At 43.5% G+C, this 19,397-nt stretch overlaps 1 protein-coding gene across 4 annotated transcripts in view; it reads right to left on the bottom strand.

The window, feature by feature from the left end:
- WDR47 (WD repeat domain 47) overlaps positions 1-9,751 on the bottom strand; it is an 85,431-nt gene extending 75,680 nt beyond the window's left edge. The window contains exon 1 of one of the 4 annotated variants that reach the window (XM_056523490.1): positions 9,599-9,751. The gene's annotated coding sequence lies outside the window, so the exon portion shown is untranslated. Of the gene's footprint in view, positions 1-3,175; positions 3,502-3,785; positions 3,886-9,598 lie in introns of those variants that run through there. The other 3 variants (XM_056523489.1, XM_056523491.1, XM_056523488.1) reach the window with 3 other exon arrangements.
- Positions 9,752-19,397: the final 9,646 nt, after the last annotated feature.

Raw genomic sequence — 19,397 nt, 5'->3', positions numbered from 1 at the left:
CCCCCTCTATATATACACACAGGCTGTAGTGTTCCCCCTCTATATATACACACAGGCTGTAGTGTTCCCCCTCTATATATACACACAGGCTGTAGTGTTCCCCCTCTATATATACACACAGGCTGTAGTGTTCCCCCTCTATATATACACACAGGCTGTAGTGTTCCCCCTCTATATATACACACAGGCTGTAGTGTTCCCCCTCTATATATACACACAGGCTGTAGTGTTCCCCCTCTATATATACACACAGGCTGTAGTGTTCCCCCTCTATATATACACACAGGCTGTAGTGTTCCCCCTCTATATATACACACAGGCTGTAGTGTTCCCCCTCTATATATACACACAGGCTGTAGTGTTCCCCCTCTATATATACACACAGGCTGTAGTGTTCCCCCTCTATATATACACACAGGCTGTAGTGTTCCCCCTCTATATATACACACAGGCTGTAGTGTTCCCCCTCTATATATACACACAGGCTGTAGTGTTCCCCCTCTATATATACACACAGGCTGTAGTGTTCCCCCTCTATATATACACACAGGCTGTAGTGTTCCCCCTCTATATATACACACAGGCTGTAGTGTTCCCCCTCTATATATACACACAGGCTGTAGTGTTCCCCCTCTATATATACACACAGGCTGTAGTGTTCCCCCTCTATATATACACACAGGCTGTAGTGTTCCCCCTCTATATATACACACAGGCTGTAGTGTTCCCCCTCTATATATACACACAGGCTGTAGTGTTCCCCCTCTATATATACACACAGGCTGTAGTGTTCCCCCTCTATATATACACACAGGCTGTAGTGTTCCCCCTCTATATATACACACAGGCTGTAGTGTTCCCCCTCTATATATACACACAGGCTGTAGTGTTCCCCCTCTATATATACACACAGGCTGTAGTGTTCCCCCTCTATATATACACACAGGCTGTAGTGTTCCCCCTCTATATATACACACAGGCTGTAGTGTTCCCCCTCTATATATACACACAGGCTGTAGTGTTCCCCCTCTATATATACACACAGGCTGTAGTGTTCCCCCTCTATATATACACACAGGCTGTAGTGTTCCCCCTCTATATATACACACAGGCTGTAGTGTTCCCCCTCTATATATACACACAGGCTGTAGTGTTCCCCCTCTATATATACACACAGGCTGTAGTGTTCCCCCTCTATATATACACACAGGCTGTAGTGTTCCCCCTCTATATATACACACAGGCTGTAGTGTTCCCCCTCTATATATACACACAGGCTGTAGTGTTCCCCCTCTATATATACACACAGGCTGTAGTGTTTCCCCCTCTATATATACACACAGGCTGTAGTGTTCCCCCTCTATATATACACACAGGCTGTAGTGTTCCCCCTCTATATATACACACAGGCTGTAGTGTTCCCCCTCTATATATACACACAGGCTGTAGTGTTCCCCCTCTATATATACACACAGGCTGTAGTGTTCCCCCTCTATATATACACACAGGCTGTAGTGTTCCCCCTCTATATATACACACAGGCTGTAGTGTTCCCCCTCTATATATACACACAGGCTGTAGTGTTCCCCCTCTATATATACACACAGGCTGTAGTGTTCCCCCTCTATATATACACACAGGCTGTAGTGTTCCCCCTCTATATATACACACAGGCTGTAGTGTTCCCCCTCTATATATACACACAGGCTGTAGTGTTCCCCCTCTATATATACACACAGGCTGTAGTGTTCCCCCTCTATATATACACACAGGCTGTAGTGTTCCCCCCTCTATATATACACACAGGCTGTAGTGTTCCCCCTCTATATATACACACAGGCTGTAGTGTTCCCCCTCTATTATACACACAGGCTGTAGTGTTCCCCCTCTATATATACACACAGGCTGTAGTGTTCCCCCTCTATATATACACACAGGCTGTAGTGTTCCCCTCTATATATACACACAGGCTGTAGTGTTTCCCCCTCTATATATACACACTGGCTGTAGTGTCTCCCCCTCTATATACACACAGGCTGTAGTGTTCCCCCTCTATATACACACAGGCTGTAGTGTTCCCCCTCTATATACACACAGGCTGTAGTGTTCCCCCTCTATATACACACAGGCTGTAGTGTTCCCCCTCTATATACACACAGGCTGTAGTGTTCCCCCTCTATATACACACAGGCTGTAGTGTTCCCCCCTCTATATACACACAGGCTGTAGTGTTCCCCCTCTATATACACACAGGCTGTAGTGTTCCCCCTCTATATACACACAGGCTGTAGTGTTCCCCCTCTACATACACACAGGCTGTAGTGTTCCCCCTCTACATACACACAGGCTGTAGTGTTCCCCCTCTACATACACACAGGCTGTAGTGTTCCCCCTCTACATACACACAGGCTGTAGTGTTCCCCCTCTATATACACACAGGCTGTAGTGTTCCCCCTCTATATATACAGGCTGTAGTGTTCCCCCTCTATATATACAGGCTGTAGTGTTCCCCCTCTATATATACAGGCTGTAGTGTTCCCCCTCTATATATACAGGCTGTAGTGTTCCCCCTCTATATATACAGGCTGTAGTGTTCCCCCTCTATATATACAGGCTGTAGTGTTCCCCCTCTATATATACAGGCTGTAGTGTTCCCCCTCTATATATACAGGCTGTAGTGTTCCCCCTCTATATATACAGGCTGTAGTGTTCCCCCTCTATATATACAGGCTGTAGTGTTCCCCCTCTATATATACAGGCTGTAGTGTTCCCCCTCTATATATACAGGCTGTAGTGTTCCCCCTCTATATATACAGGCTGTAGTGTTCCCCCTCTATATATACAGGCTGTAGTGTTCCCCCTCTATATACAGGCTGTAGTGTGTCTCTCTCTCTCTCTCTCTCTCTCTCTCTCTCTCTCTCTCTCTCTCTCTCTCTCTCTCTCTCTCTCTCTCTCTCTCTCTCTCTCTCTCTCTCTCTCTCTCTCTCTCTCTCTCTCTCTCTCTCTCTCTCTCTCTCTCTCTCTCTCTCTCTCTCTCTCTCTCTCTCTATATATATATATATATATATAGGCTGTAGTGTCCCTCTATATATATATATATATATATATATATATATATATAGGCTGTAGTGTCCCTCTATGGAGATGTCATGGTCGCAGCCTCCTCTCCTGGTACCTGGTTTTGCTCTCTCTCCCGGTCCGGTGTCCCAGAATCCCCGGCCGGGGCTCTGTTGTCTCCGGCCCCCGGTGTAGACAGCGCTATTCCCGGTACACGGGCCGCACCACCCTGCTCTCTGCGTCTCTTTTCTCTCAGGTTGCGGTTGTCAAGCGGCTCCGCCGGTAACCAATCACCGTGCACTGTGTGAGGACCCCGGCCGGAGCTGCCTGCAGATTTGCCTGAGAGGGCGTGGCTCACAGTGATGGGGATGTAAGGGGGATAGGCGGGGCGGTCACATGACCCATAGCTGCGCTATAGCGGAGGACGCTGAGCTTATTTCTACAGCATCTAAAAGAATAACTATGTTGCCCATAGCAACCAATCACGGTGCAGCTTTCATTTTCCAACATAGACTGGTTGCTATGGGCAACAAAGAAAGTTTTGATACGTCTACCCCATTGATCCTCATTTAACAATTCGAAATGAAAAACCATTACCTATAGCAACCAATCAGAGCTTAGCTTTCATTTCTTGAAATTTTGGTTCAAACACTGTGGTTGCTATAGGCAACAGACAATTTATTAGCTTTTTATTTATTTAAAGGGTAGTTTAACTTTTGTTTACAAACTAGTCAAGAAGGGGTTAAGTTAAACAAAAAGAACCCAAAAACCACTCTTTTATCTTCCTCGCCCCTGCGGTGCCGCTGCTGTAATGGAGCTCTGTTATCCACTGTACGGCACTTCCGGGTTTGGGGACGTGACCTCACCGGCCTTCTCATCCAATCAGTGGACACAGCGATGTCCCGCCTCAGCCGCTGATTGGCCAAGTGGGCGTGTGACATCACATCCCTAAACCCAGGACAGGATGGTAGGGGAACTCCATGAGAAAGGTAAGAGATAGTTCTTTTTTTATTTATTTTATTTATAGGGATTGTCCAGGATAAAAAGAAATGCTACTTCTTTCTTGCAAAAACAGCACCACTCTAGTGCGCAGGTTGTGTCACGTATTGCAGCTCAGTTTAATTGAAGTGAATGGGATTGAGCTGCAGTACTACTACACACACTATACAAGGGACAAATCATTTCACCACACCATGACCACTGTTATTACCACCAGAGGGGCTGACGCAGGGCCGGATTTTTGTCTACACAGCAGTTGGCATTATTTTAGTACGTCACACCTAAGTACCAAGTGAGCACCATCAGAGAACAAAATACGTTTTATGCCCAAATTTTTTTTAAATCCAAATCAGAGGTGTTGAATGTAAGATAACGGTGATGCATTCAGGGTATGCATTGCCCCTCACCAGGTATGATGCCAGGGGATTTACTCAGGGATTGGGGTTTATTAGCATAAATGAATGCCTCCATAACAGGACAACATATTATTACTGCAGTGAATAAATAATAACAACCACTTTACACAGACATAGATCACAATTTCACCACTATCCAAAGAACAGATAATTGTGCCACACTATGACCACTACAATCACCACCATATAGTGATAGGATAATACGAACATAGATACTGAATAAAGCCACTGTACACAGACCAATATCCCACATGCAGATCTCATTAGTGTTTCTCAAGCAGGGTGCCTCCAGCTGTTGCAAAACTACAACTCCCAGCATGCCCGGACAGAGAGTTGTAGTTTTGCAACAACTTGAGGCACCCTGGTTGGTAAACACTGTTTACCAACCAGGGTGATAAAATAGCCCATTTTATCTTGTGTCTTTGAGGGAACCAGTGATGGAGGCACTTGATGTAAGTGTGAACCCAGCCTTGCAATTATAGTACCATGGATGTTCAAAACACAATTACATGCTTTCTCAAAGACACACACATACATGTGTATGTATGTATATATACATATATAGATATACACACACCTATACGCAAGCGCAAGATACACACACACCTATACACAAGATACACACACACACACTTATACACAAAATACACACACACCTATACACAAGATACACACACACCTATACACAAGATATATACACACACCTACAGTCATGGCCGTAAATGTTGGCACCCCTGAAATTTTTCTAGAAAATTAAGTATTTCTCACAGAAAAGGATTGCAGTAACACATGTTTTTCTATACACATGTTTATTCCCTTTGTGTGTATTGGAACTAAGCCAAAAAAAAGGAGGAAAAAAAGCTAATTGGACATAATGTCACCAAACTCCCAAAATGGGCTGGACAAAATTATTGGCAAACTTAACTTAATATTTGGTTGCACACCCTTTGGAAAAAAAATAACAGAAATTAGTGGCTTCCTATAACCATCAATAAGCTTCTTACACCTCTCAGCCGGAATGTTGGACGACTCTTCCTTTACAAACTGCTCCAGGTCTCTCTTATTGGAAGGCGCCTTTTCCCAACAGTAATTATAAGATCTCTCCACAGGTGATCAATGGGATTTAGATCTGGACTCATTGCTGCCACTTCAGAACTCTCCAGCGCTTTGTTGTCATCCATTTCTGGGGGCTTTCTGACATATGTTTGGGGTCATTGTCCTGCTGGAAGACCCAAGATCTCAGACACAAAACCAGCTTTCTGACACTGGGCTGTACAGTGCGACCCAAAATCCATTGGTAATCCTCAGATTTAATGATGCCTTGTACACATTCAAGGCCCCCAGTGCCAGAGGCAGCAAAACAACCCCAAAACATCATTGACCTCCACCATATTTCACTGTAGGTTCTGTGTTCTTTTCTTTATAGGCCTCATTCCGTTTTTGGTAAACAGTAGAATGATGTGCTTTACCAAGAAGCTCTATCTTGTTCTCATCTGTCCACAAGACGTTTTCCCAGAAGGATTTTGGCTTACTCAAGTTCATTTTGGCACAATGTAGTCTTGCTTTTTTATGTCTCTGTGTCAGGAGTGGGGTCCTTCTGGGTCTCCTCCATAGTGGGGTCCTCCTGGGTCTCCTCCATAGTGGGGTCCTCCTGGGTCTCCTGCCATAGCGTTTCATTTCATTTAAATGTCGACAGATAGTTTGCGCTGACACTGATGCTCCTTGAGCCTGCAGGACAGCTTGAATATCTTTGGAACTTGTTTGGGGCTGCTTATCCACCATCCGGACTATACTACGTTGACACCTTTCATAAATTTCTCTCTTCCGTCCACACCCAGGGAGATTAGCTACAGTGCGATGGGTTGCAAACTTCTTGATAATGTTGCGCACTGTGGACAAAGGCAAATCTAGATCTCTGGAGATGGACTTGTAACCTTGAGATTGTTGATATTTTTCCACAATTTTGGTTCTCAAGTCCTCAGACAGTTCTCTTCTCCTCTTTTTGTTGTCCATGCTTAGTGTGGCACACACAGACACATGATGCAAAGACTAAGTGAACTTCTCTCCTTTTTATCTGCTTTCAGGTGTGGTTGTTATATTGCCCACACCTGTTACTTGCCCCAGGTGAGTTTAACCTCTTAAGGACCAAGCCCATTTTCACCATAAGGACCAGGCCAATTTTATTTTTGCATTTTCTTTTTTCCTCCTCGGCTTCTAAAATCCATAAGTCTTTTATATTTTCCTCTACAGACCCATATAAGGCCTTGTTTTTTGCGTGACCAATTGTACTTTGTAATGAAACCTCTGATTTTACTGTAAAATGTAGGAGGAAATTTAAATGAAAACCCCAATTTTGCACATTTTGGAGGGTTTCGTTTTCACACTGTACAATTTACAGTAAAAATGACATGTGTTCTTTATTCTGTGGGTCAATACGATTAAAATGATACCCATGGCTAGATACTTTTATATTTTTGTACCGCTTAAAAGAAATCTAAAACTTTTTGTACAAAATCAGTAATCTAAAATCACCCTATTTTGACCACCTATAACTTTTTCATTTTTCCGTATATAGGGCAGTATGAGGGCTAATTTTTTGTGCCATCATCTGAACTATTTATCGATACCACATTTGCATATAAAAACTTTTATATCATGTTTTTTTATTTTTTTTTGTTAATAAAATGTGACAAAAAAAGCTGAATTTTTGGACTTTTTACAATTTTTTATGTTTACGCCGTTCACCATATAGGATCATTAACATTATATTTTGATAGTTCGGACATTTACACATGCGGCGATACGAAATATGTTTATTAAAAAAAATTACGCTTTTTGGGGGTAAAATGGGAAAAAACGACAATTTTTATTTTTATTGGAGGAGGGGATTTTTCACATTTTTTTAAACTTTTTATTTTTAAATTTTTCAACTTTTCTTTTACACTCATCTATTTATTTTACACTCATCTATTTTATTATGCATATTGCCGCAGATGCTGTGATCTGTACAGATCACGGCATCTGAGGGGTTAATGGCGGACATCCGCGCAATCGCGGATGTCGGCCATTACTGGCGGGTCCCCGGCTGCTGATAGCAGCCGGAACCCGCCGTGTATGACGCAAGCGATGCTCCGATGCTCGCAGTCATTCACAGGACGTAAATGTACGTCCTGGTGCGGGAAGTCCACGGACGTACGTCCGTGGTCGTTAAGGGGTTAAAGGAGCATCAAATGTTTGAAAAAATCTTATTTTTCCACAATTTTGAAAGGGTGCCAATAATTTAGTCCAGCCCATTTATGGAGTTTGGTGACATTATGTGCAATTTGCTTTTTTTCCTCACTTTTTTGGTTTAGTTCCAATACACACAAAGGGAATAAACATGTGTATAGCAAAACATGTGTTACTGCAATCCTTTTCTGTGAGAAAAATTTCAGGGGTGCCAACATTTACTGCATGACTGTATACACAAGATACACATACACACACCTATACACAAGATACACATACACACACCTATACACAAGATACACACACACACACACCTGTACACAGGATACACACACACCTATACATAAGATACACAAACACACCTATACACAAGATATACACACACTCACACCTATACACAAGATACACACACATACACACATCTATACACAAGATACACACACACACACAAGATACACACACCTATACACAAGACACACACACACCTATACACAAGATACACAAAATATGTTATTTTGTGACGGGAGAAGGTAACGGAAGAAATAGTGCATGCACTATTTCTTCCGTTACCTTCTCCCGTCACAAAATAACGTCCGTTATTAATAACGGGCTATAACGGGTTAAAACGGATAATGTAAAAATCCCATAGACTATAGTGGGATTTTGTAACGGTCATTTAACGTCCGTTTTTAATGGTTTTGTTAACAGATCATTATAACGAATCTTTAACATGTTCAGGACGTAGTGCGTATGCATACGCCCTGCATCCCAAGTCCTTAAGGACGTAGGGCGTATGCATACGCCTGTGGGAATTCCGGTCCCAGCCGCTAGCCAGTTGGGGACCAGACCGGGATGCCTGCTGAAATCATTCAGCAGGCATCCCGGCACATCGCCGAGGGGGATCCTGAGACCCCCCCATGTCGGCGATCGCAGAAAATCGCATGTCAATTCAGACATGCGATTTTCTGCTATTCCGGGCTGATCGGGTCTCTGGTGACCCGATCGCCTGGAAAATAGGGATGATCGGAGCTGTCAGTAACAGCCCCAATCATCCTGAGGTATAGGAGCGAGATTGCAGTGCTGTGATATCCTCCTATCCCCTGCCATTAGTCAGAAATTAATTCTGACAATTGGCAGCGCACGACAGGGGGTTGCCATGGAAACCCCCGCTCTGCCCACCCCTGGATGTCGGGCAGAACGGGGGGAGAAGATGGAGGCGGGTACCTGATCAGAAGATGCCGTGGGGACTGCCAATCATCGCTAGAGACTGCGGAGATCAGCGGCGCAGGTAGGGAAGCGACGGTGGGGGAGAGGAAGGGGGCAGTAAAGCGATCTTTACGGCTGCCCTTCTAGTGGTTGCCAAACTGCAACTCCCATCATGCCCAGACAGCCCAGGCATGCTGAGAGTTGTAGTTCTGTAACATCTGTCCCTTCAGATTTTGCAATTTTCATGAAAATTTTGAAAATTGCTGCTCTACTTTGAAGCCCTCAAATTTTTTCAAAAAGTTAAAATATGTCCATTTTATGATGCCAACATAAAGTGGACACATTGTATTTGTAAATCAATATAACATTTATTTGGAATATCCACTTTCCTTACAAGTAGAGAGCTTCAAAGTTAGAAAAATGCTAAACTTTCAAAATTTTCATGACATTTTGGGATTTTTCACCAAGAAAGGATGCAAGTAACAACGAAAATTTACCACTAACATAAAGTAGAATATGTCACGAAAAAACTGTCTCGGAATCAGAATATTCGGTAAAACCATCTTAGAGTTATTAATGCCTAAAGTGACGGTGGTCAGAATTGCGAAAAAGGGCTGCGTCCTTAAGGTGAAAATGAGCTGCGTCCTTAAGGGGTTAAAACTGATGAATTTGTAGTGTGAAAGGAGCCTTACTCTGAGGATGTCTTCTGCCCCGGTTGTTCCTCCTCCTCACTGCTGCTGCCGATCAGCACCAGGTCCTTCAGGGCTCCATCTGTACGCTGTAGTAATGTGCAGCCTCTGCGTTCACTAGTATGAAAGGGCGGCAAGCCCCCTCACATGTGGGCCCCTGTGCAGCTGAACCAACTGCACAGGCGATATGTCTGCCCCTGGCAGGTTTAGACGCTTCTCCACAATGCTTCTCAGCCTCCCTCCCTCGGAGACTCGCTGGTGCTGAAGAGTAGTGACGGCCCGCTCAGCCAATCACTGGCTGAGACAGGACCCCATACAGAAGATTGTGGGGGGTCCCTGCGGTTGAACCCCCGTGATCAGACACTAATGCCCTATCCTAAACTTTTATTTCTAGCTAAATTTAAATTCACATCTTTTTGTAAAAAAATAAAAAAAAAACTCATAAATCAACATTCTGATAGCAGCTGAGGTAATTACAGATTTACAGCAAACAGAGGGTGTGTGGAGTTAGATATGTTTCTATACGGAGTACCGAAACCCACAATCATAACCCTTGTCACATATAGTGATTGATACTATTGAAATGGCGAAGGGCACATCCAAACAAAATGTACTGCCAAATATGTTGAATGGTATCTAAAAATTGCATAAAAGCCTGCCAAGTATATAAAGAATATACTGCTTACTGCCAGATGCATATACAAAAATCTGAATGGTATCGTATAACACATGTACACCCAAATAAAATAGGTATGTTATAGCAATGATACATAAATCAGATTAAAAGAACTTTCCAACATGTTTCATCATGACTCGTGACATATATGCCATACTTCATCAGGGAAAGAAGAAGAAAAGATGTCCCAATGTAGCTTCTGCTGATTAGTCCTGGGAACATTTTAAAGGGTTTTCCGTACAAAATAAATCCCTTTCTTTTTTTTTTATAATTGTCCTTTGGTGGCAATTGACTGGTGTCCACAAATTATATATTCCTGTAGTCCAAAGGCAACACACAAAGGGTTAACTTTAGACCCCCACCCTACTGAGAAGAATACAAAAAATTAGCCCTAATTTGAATAATTAATTGATAGAGCCGGAGTATAAGAAGACAGCAGGAAAACACTGAAAATGGCCCTCATTTACTATTCTAAACCCGACCTCTTTTGTCGGTTTTTTTTGGCGCAGCTTTGTCTGCGCCATGTCGCAGACATCATGCGCCAGTCTGCGACACGATGCGACATTTTTTCCTGACAGACCCGATGTGGATTCTCCCAAACCCGAAAAAGGGGCGTAACTCGACATTTCTGAGCTTTCCCACGTATTTATAAAGGTTTCCAACCCGAATTTGTTGAATTGTTGTGGATTTTTTCCCGACAGCTCAGAGGAGTTGGAAACCAAAACCAACAAAACCCACATGCGACAAACAGGATGCAACATAATAATAAATACCAGGGGAAAAAAGCAGTCGGGTAAGAAAGCAACATAGACTTACAACCCGATTTTCTTAGTAAATGAGGGCCAATGTCTCTGTATACAGCCAAAATAAAAATTATTAAGGTAATGCACGGTAGTCCCCTAAAGCAGTGTTTCCCAAGCAGGGTACCTCCAGCTGTTGCAAAACTACAGCTCACAGCATGCCTGGACAGCCTTCAGGCATGCTGGAAGTTGTTTTTTTTGCAACAGCTGGAGGCACCCCGGTTGGGAAACACTGCTCTGGAAAGACTTTAAAATGTGAAATTATGCTTTTCAACTACATAATAAAAAATCATATCATTATCACCCCCCCACCCCCCCCCCCCCCCCTCCTTCCCTACTATTAAAATATGACGTTAAAGGAGAGGGGATAAGTGTCTGATTGCAGGGTTCCGACCACTGGGAGATCGACAGACACGCCCCCTCCATTCAGCTTTTTGGGAGAGGCAGGGATGCACGAACACTGCAACTGACATTTATCATTCCGCAAAATAGGAGAAGAAGGTAAGTCCGCCACTGCAATCCACGAGTAAAGTCTATAGGAGACTGAAGCTAGGTACTAACACCTGGGTGGCTATTCGGGGGGTGCAATCTCGTAAGAAGCAATACAGCAAGTGATCCTCAGAGTAAAAAATAAGATGCACTCACCCAAGCCTATGTCTTTTTGGCAAACTTTATTCTTCGGACATTAAAAGCACAGCGGGTAGATACGGCAGGAGCAGCCTCGCAGCAACAGAACTGTTTCTTGCGCGCCAAGCGCAGATCGGCAGCCCGAGGAAGTGAGCTTGGCGCGCAAGAAACAGTTCTGTCGCTGCGAGGCTGCTCCTACCGTATCTACCCGCTGTGCTTTTAATGTCCGAAGAATAAAGTTTGCCGAAAAGACATAGGGGAAGATTTATCAAAACCTGTCCAGAGGAAAAGTTCTCCGGTTGCCCATGGCAACCAATCAGATCGCCTCTTTCATTTTTCACAGGCCTCTTTAAAAATGAAAGAAGCAAGCTGATTGGTTGCTATGGGCAACTGCACCACTCTTCCTGTGCACAGGTTTTGATAAATCTCTCCCATAGGCTTGGGTGAGTGCATCTTATTTTTTACTCTGAGGATCACTTAACATTTATCATTGTCTTTAGACAGTTTTTTGTGTCTAGAAAAGGCGCAAAAAAGGCGCAAGCAGGGTTTATTTTGCGCCATTTGGTTTACAGCCTAGACTTAGCATAGTTTTTTTGTGTATGTGAAGAGTAAAATTTCAAAAAATGTGACCTGCACAAAATTTATGAAATACTCTGCGACCATTTAATAAATTTGGTGCTCCTACAAATCACCTGCACACAAAAAAAAAGGTGTAGAAAAATGCTTCACCTACAATAATAAATGCCGGCCTGCATCGTCACCTCTCCCATAGAGAAACATGGAGGGGGCATGTCGGCCCTGCCTCCTACATGGGGAAAGCCGTGTCAGAGCCGGGGCCCCATACAGGAGATCGCCGAGGGTCCCAGCGCTCGGACCCCCCGCGATTAGACACATCCCCTAACTGTACGATAAGTTGTCTAAGGCTGCATTGCTCCTAAAATGAAACAGCACAGTGAACGGTGTAAATATACAAGAAATACCAAAGTCGAAAAATACAAATTTTTGGTCATGTCACATAGAAAAAATTTATTAAAAGTGGTAAAAAAAGCTAGATCAATGGCAAATGCTACTGATAAAACTACAGATGGACAGATGGACTTTGTTGCAAGAAATGGGTCTTATTTTATTTATTTATTAACCGAAAATATATAAATCGGGTATCGTAATTGTACCAATCTAAAGAAAGCAGATAACATGTCAATTTTACTGTACAGTGAACAATGTAAAAGCAAACATCCGCTCCCTCACACAAAAGTGCTTTTTTCAAATTTTCCTGTTTTGCCGTACATTTTATGGTGAAATATAAGGTGTCATTACAAAATACAAATAGTCTCACAAAAGCAAGTCCTCATATGTCTCTGTGAATGGCTCATAGAAGACGAGAAGATAAAAATAAGAAAACAGAAACAAATATTGGCCATGTTATTGAAGGAGTACAGCAGCAGTAGATAACTTATCCCCTATCCGCAGGATGGGGGGGGGGGGTAAGTATTCGATCGCGGAGGGTCTGACTGCTGGGATCCCCCTGCGATCTCCTGTACAGAGCCCTGGCTCTGCTGCGGCTCTTCCCGTGCAGGAGGAGTGTCGGCCGCAGCATGACGCCGCGGCCGACACATCCCCACCATGTATCTCTATGGGAGAGCCGAAGATGCAGCTTTCATGCATCCCTGCCTCTCCCATGGAGCTGAATGGAGGGGGCGTGTCTGTCGATCTCAGTGAGGTCGGCGACATGAGCACTAGCCGCGCAGAACCGCAGCAGTGCCAGGTGCCTGTATGGGAGATTGTGGGGGTCCCAGAGATCGGACTCCCACGATCAAACACTTATGTTTTTATCCACTTATCCCAAGTTATATGCTGCTGCAGTACTCCTTTAAGGGGTTAATTCATATATGGAAACATATAAACATAGAATGTGTCGGCAGATAAGAACTATTTGGCCCATCTAGTCGAGGTGTGACCAAAGTGCCTGAGGACATGCTTTCCCATATGTGGGGGTACAGTAAGAGCCTTGCACCTGTGGTGTCCCAGCACCAGAAGCTGTCCCATGGTTTTGGACTGTCTTGGGCAGCTTGGCAGCACAAGGTGTTGGGCCCACTAGAGTTCTGTTGTTGGATTAATTATATATGTACTGTAATATCAGAATAATATATTTTCCTAAATTAATTTAATTATTGTCCTATGTACAGTGGGGATCAAAAGTTTGGGCACCCCAGGTAAAAATTTGTATTAATGTGCATAAAGAAGCCAAGGAAAGATGGAAAAATCTCCAAAAGGCATCAAATTACAGATTAGACATTCTTATAATATGTCAACAAAAGTTAGATTTTATTTCCATCATTTACACTTTCAAAATAACAGAAAACAAAAAAATGGCGTCTGCAAAAGTTTGGGCACCCTGCAGAATTTATAGCATGCACCTCCCCCTTTGCAAAGCTGAGACCTGCCAGTGTCATGGATTGTTCTCAATCATCATCTGGGAAGACCAGGTGATGTCAATCTCAAAGGTTTTAAATGCCCAGACTCATCTGACCTTGCCCCAACAATCAGCACCATGGGTTCTTCTAAGCAGTTGTCTAGAAATCTGAAACTGAAAATAGTTGACGTTCACAAAGCTGGAGAAGGCTATAAGAAGATAGCAAAACGTTTTCAGATGTCAACATCCTCTGTTCGGAATGTAATTAACTCCTTAACGATGCAGGACGTATATTTACGTCCTCCGCCGGCTCCCGCGATATGCCGCTGGTCACGCGGTGTCCCCACGTCATATCAGGTCGGTCCCGGAGGCTATCAACGGCCGGGACCCGCGGCTAATACAGGACATCACCGATCGCGGTGATTCCCTGTATTAACCCTTCAGACGCGGCGATCAAAGCTGACCGCCGCATCTGAAGTGAAAGTATCCCGGCTGCTCAGTCAGGCTGTTTGGGACCGCCGCGGTGAAATCGTGGCGTCCCGAACAGCTTACAGAACACCGGGAGGGCCCTTACCTGCCTCCTCGGTGTCCGATCGACGAATGACTGCTCTGTGCCTGAGATCCAGGCAGGAGCAGTCAAGCGCCGATAACACTGATCATAGGAATGTTAATACACACCAGTGATCAGCATGAGAGATCAGTGTGTGCAGTGTTATAGGTCCTATAACACTGCAAAAAAAAAGTTAAAAAAAAGTGTTAATAAAGGTCATTTAACCCCTTCCCTAATAAAAGTTTGAATCACCCCCCTTTTCCCATAAAAAATTAAACAGTGTAAATAAAATAAAAAATAAACATATGTGGTATCGCCGCGTGCGTAAATGTCCGAGCTATAAAAATATATAATTAATTAAACTGCACGGTCAATGGAGTACGTGCAAAAAAAATCCAAAGTCCAAAAAAGCATATTTTTTGGTCACTTTTTATACCTTTAAAAAATGAATAAAAAGTGATCAAAAAGTCGAATCAAAACAAAAATCATACCGATAAAAACTTCAGATCACGGCACAAAAAATGAGTCCTCATACCGCCCTGTACGTGGAAAAATAAAAAAGTTATACGGGTCAGAAGATGACATTTTTAAACGTATAAATTTTCCTGCATGTAGTTATGATTTTTTCCAGAAGTATGACAAAATCAAACCTATATAAGTAGGGGATCATTTTAACCATATGGACCTACAATAATGATAAGGTGTAATTTTTACCGAAATATGCACTGCGTAGAAACGGAAGCCCCCAAAAGTTACAAAATGGTGTTTTTTTCTTCGATTTTGTCACACAATGATTTTTTTTTCCCGTTTTGCCATGAATTTTTGGGTAAAATGACTAATGTCACTGCAAAGTAGAATTGGTGATGCAAAAAATAAGCCATAATATGAATTTTTAGGTGGAAAATTCAAAGGGTTATGATTTTTAAAAGGTAAGGAGGAAAAAACGAAAGTTCAAAAACTGAAAAACCCTGAGTCCTTAAGGGGTTAAGAAATGGCAGTCATCAGGAACAGTGGAAGTTAAAGCAAGATCTGGAAGACCAAGAAAAATATCAGACAGAACAGCTCGCAGGATTGTGAGAAAAACAATTCAGAACCCACGTTTGACTGCACAATCCCTCCAGAAAGAACTGGCAGACACTGGAGTTGTGGTACACTATTGCACTATAAAGAGATACTTGTACAAATATGGTCTTCATGGAAGAGTCATCAGAAGAAAACCTCTTCTACGTCCTCACCACAAAATCAGCAATTGAACTTTGCAAATGAACATATAGACAAGCCTGGAAACAAGTTCTGTGGACCGATGAGGTTAAAATTAATCTTTTTGGCCGGAATGAGCAAAGGTACGTTGGGAGAAGAAGGGGAACAGAATTTAATGAAAAGAACTTCTGTCCAACTGTTAAGCATGGGGGTGGATCAATCATGCTTTGGGGTTGTATTGCAGCCAGTAGCACAGGGAACATCTGACGAGCAGAAGGAAAAATGGATTCAATAACATTTCAGCAAATTTTGGATGCTAACTTGATGCCATCTGTGAAAAAGCTGAAGTTAAAGAGAGGATTGCTTCTACAAATATACAATGATCCTAAACACACCTCGAAATCCACGGGGGATTACATCAAGAGGCGTAAACTGAAGGTTTTCCATGGCCTTCACAATCTCCTGACCTCAACATAATTGAAAATCTATGGATAGACCTTAAAAGAGCAGTGCGTGACAGACAGCCCAGAAATCTCAAAGAACTGGAAGACTTTTGTAAGGAAGAATGGGCAAAGATACCTCAAACAAGAATTGAAAGACTCTTGGCTGGCTACAAAAAGCGTTTACAAGCTGTGATACTTGCCAAAGGGGGCAGTACAAGATACCAACTCTGCAGGGTGCCCAAACTTTTGCAGACGCCATTTTTTGGTTTTCTGTTATTTTGAAAGTGTAAATGATGGAGATAAAATCTAACTTTTGTTGACATATTATAAGAATGTCTAATCTGTAATTTGATGCCTTTTGGAGATTTTTCCATCTTTCCTCGGCTTCTTTATGTGCATTAATACAAATTTTTACCTGGGGTGCCCTAACTTTTGATCCCCACTGTATATATTTTCCATGTAATTGTGCCTTTAAGGATATTACGAATGTGACCCTGCCTGCCAATGAGACCCCAAAAGTCTCCCCCGTATAGTGAGGTGCAGGGGAGGAGTTAGTCCACTGCTGGTACTAGTCCAGTGCTAGTTCACCCTAGTGTGGCTCCTGAGCAACAGCTTAGCTCAGGTGTGCTGTGTGTCGTGTGGCCTGAGGAAAGGCCTACTTCAAATCTTATCTCTCAACTGGTCATCCTGCAAGTATTGCTCGCAACAAGGAAATTCATGCCTCTGCGGAACGTTCTTCAGTACCTTGACAGGACCCTACCTACCAGGATTTAATCGACAGTCTCAAGTCAGTATAATTTTGTCTGGTGAAAGCACCACAATTCTCAGCAAGGCAATGGGGCTCCCAAGGGGTTACGCTGCACTCTCACACCAAGGCTAGCTGTATGTGTTATATCATCTACATCCTGCTCATTAAAGACTGTTATCCGTAACCTGACATTGGTGTGTTAATTTATTCCCCGTGTCTGGCCCATGAGAAGCTGCATCAAACCTTGAACCGTGTATAGGATAACTGTGCCCTGGCGTCACAAAGTGATCAGGTATTTCCACCAACACCACCCCGTGTCACCACATACCCACAGGATGACTTGGCATCATTTTTCAAAAATGATGGTTTGAATGATGGTTTACTTTAAGAATTAGGAAATTTGACTCTCTTATCTTCACTGAGGTTCTGAAAAATGTTTTCTAGTTGAGATCCAAACAGGCTGGAAAGGGCAAAGCACAGAAACAGTTCTTAGATGGTGCGTCACCACCCAAGTTCTTCTTGCTAAATAAGCAGTTGCTAGATTTTTGGCTTAAAGACAAATAGTCTATAGCTGCATTGAATAATAACTTATGCAGTTAATGGGGTATTCCGGCTTTAGACCTTTTATCCCCTATCCAAAGGATAGGGGATAAGATGTTTGATCGCGGGGGGCCCGCCGCTGAGACCCCCCTGCAATCTCCCAGCAGCACCCGCATTATGTGCGGATAGGGGATAAAATGGATAGGGGATAAAATGTCTAAAGCCGGAATACCCCTTTAACCTTGGAATGTTTTTTTAGAATAATCTTTCATGATACACCATCCTGGTGGCCAAATCTGCAGAGCGCTTGTAACCAGAACTGAAGCCAACACAACCTTGCGTGCAGAAGCCGATAAAGTAGGATTTTTAGGGAGAAAATCCGCCTTACAATCCAATGCATTAATAAGAGCAGACGATTCTTCAGTTGGGAACAAATATTTCATGGCTTACTTTGCCACAAGTAGTTGGGAGAGAGTCCCACATTTCTATAGAAAAGGGTCTAGGCGATAAAGAGATTTGAATCTAGAATCTAGATCTATCTAATTTTCTGGCTTTTCTCAATTCTTGGAGAACACTTTTTCTAGAACTTAATGATCTAGAAGTTTTTTTTGACTCTTTGCAAGGAAAGTAGAAAAACTGTTCCTTCTCAGGATGACAAGATTCCTCGGCGGTCTCACCCGTCTCGTTCCTGCTTTAATAAGCTTTGAGGATTTAGTTAGATTAATAAGATTAATCACCAGAGTCACATTCCAAGGAGGAATCTGAGATGAACTTTCCTTTGGATCGAAAGGAAGGACTGCGAGAGTTAAATGAAGGAGACCCTATTCGTACATGCTTAAAATTAATAGATGTGTGGACCTCAAAAGTATGTTATAGCTGATCATTAATGGGGGTACCCCACTGGCCAACGTTCGGGAGTAAATGTTTCGAATGCTGTTTTCACGCTGCTGGGGTCGGCCTTGCCCATAATGACATCACAGCCACGCCCCCTCAATGCAAGTCTATGGTAGGGGGCCCCCACTTCGCTTCTATACACAATCCTCCTGAGTACAAACACCACAGCTGCCCCATCTCCTCCCCCATCCCCGGAGTTATAATTACCTGTTCCCGGGGTCCGTGATCCCTCTGACTCTGGCGCTGTTGCTGTGCGCTGCAATGCGGAATGATGAGTGATGTCCCCAACGCGACGTCACCGTCAGTGCGCACAGTGACAGCGCCGGAGCCAGAAGGATCGCGGACCTCGGGAACAGGTAATTATAACACCGGGGATGGGGGGAGGCGATGGGGCAGCTGTGGTGTTTGTACTCAGGAGGACTGTGTATAGAAGCGAAGTGGGGACCAGATAACGCTATATGTCTGGTCCCCACTTCGCTTCTGTACACATATGCCTCTGAAGCGCTATCACTGACAAGCGGAGCATTAGCAGAGCATCGGGCAGCGGCTTCCCGGAGAGATGCTCTGCTAATATAATGCTTGTCAATGATAGGGCTTATGATTGCGCTGTGCGGGGGACATATATAACATGCGCTGTGCGGGGGAAATATATAACATGCGCTGTGCGGGGGGCATATATATAATATGTGCTGCTGGGGACATATATAACATGCGCTGTGCGGGGGACATATATAACATGCGCTGTGCGGGGGGCATATATAACATGTGCTGCACGGGGGACATATATAACATGCGCTGTGCGGGGGGCATATATAACATGTGCTGCACGGGGGACATATATAACATGCGCTGTGTGGGGGGCATATATATAACATGCGCTGCTGGGGACATATATAACATGCGCTGTGCGG

Source organism: Hyla sarda, chromosome 6 (assembly GCF_029499605.1).
Source record: "Hyla sarda isolate aHylSar1 chromosome 6, aHylSar1.hap1, whole genome shotgun sequence".
In the NCBI taxonomy this organism is placed as follows: Eukaryota; Metazoa; Chordata; class Amphibia; order Anura; family Hylidae; genus Hyla; species Hyla sarda.
Note: the sequence above shows the minus strand (reverse complement) of the source record. Positions and strands in the feature narration are given on the sequence as shown.